This window comes from Eimeria mitis, genomic scaffold, assembly GCF_000499745.2.
Source record: "Eimeria mitis Houghton genomic scaffold, Emh_scaff2211, whole genome shotgun sequence".
NCBI lineage: Eukaryota > Apicomplexa > Conoidasida > Eucoccidiorida > Eimeriidae > Eimeria > Eimeria mitis.
The window spans coordinates 1-1232 of record NW_013570538.1 but is presented as its reverse complement, the minus strand read 5'-3'; positions in this window follow the sequence as shown (position 1 = coordinate 1232).

The following is a 1232-nucleotide window of genomic DNA, read 5'->3' as shown; positions in this document are numbered from 1 at the left end:
CAGAGAGAGAGAGAGAGAGAAAAAGGGGGTAGTTAGTGCTTTCTTCTGTCTGTTGCTGTATATATTTATATTGTTTTTTAATTTATTTATTTATATTTAATATATTTTGTTTAAAATATACAAAAAAAACAGAAAGAAGAGATACAGTGCAGCACCGGGCAGCGGCTGCGGCGCGCTGGGTAGATCAAGGGGCGGTGAGGGAGCAGCAGCAGCAGCAGCAGTTTAGGGGTTTCTGTGTTTTTTCTGCTGCATTTTGCATGAATTTATTTAACTTAAACTGAAAAAAATAAAATAAAAAAACAAAATCAATGTTTTTATATCTCCTTCATCGGTCGATTGGGTTACCCAGCACAGACAGACCGAGCCGACCGCTGGTGCGCTGCAGCAGCAGCTTGGGGTGTATGCGCAGCTGCAGATACACCCCGTTGTGTTTTTCTTTTTATTTATTTCACTTTTATTTATACTTCTTATGCACACTTTCTCAAGCTTCTCACTCCCCTCGCTGTAATCTTCTTACCCCTAGAGCAGCGCAGGCAACAGTGTGTGTGGGGCTGCGGCCTACACATACTGCAGCAGCAGCAGCAGCAGCAGCAGCAGCAGCAGCAGCAGCAGCCGGCTGCAGCAGCAGCGGCAGCAGCAACAGCAGCAGTAGCATTATCATCTTTATTTCAGGTTTATGTAAGAACAAATCTTTGTATTTTAATTATTATTTATTTTCTGGTGTATGTACAGCTACTCTCTATTTTCTTTTGTTTCTTCCTTCGGCCCCCCCTCCCCCTTTTATATTTATATTTTATATAAATTCTTATCTATGCTGAAAGCCGTTAAAATATAATAAAATAAAACAACTAAAGGGGTCGCCGCGGATGCATGCTGTGCTGCTGTTGCTGCTGCTGCTGCTGCTGCTGCTGCTGCTGTTGCTGCTGCTGCTGCTGCTGCTGCTGCTGCTGCTGTTGTTGCTGCTGCGTGCGGGTGTTGTTTCTTTTCTGTCTTTCTTAACAAAAAAAACACACACAGCTCTGTCTCCACCGCAGCCCTCAACCACATAAATTTTTTTATAAAAAAATATAAATTTTTTTATAAAAAAAAATAAAATTTTTTATAAAAAAAAGTAAAATTTTTATTAAAATATCTGCAACAATAAACACTGACACACACAAACATAAATATTTCCGCTGTAACTAATATATCTGTATATCATACAAAATATATATATATACACAAAAAAAAAA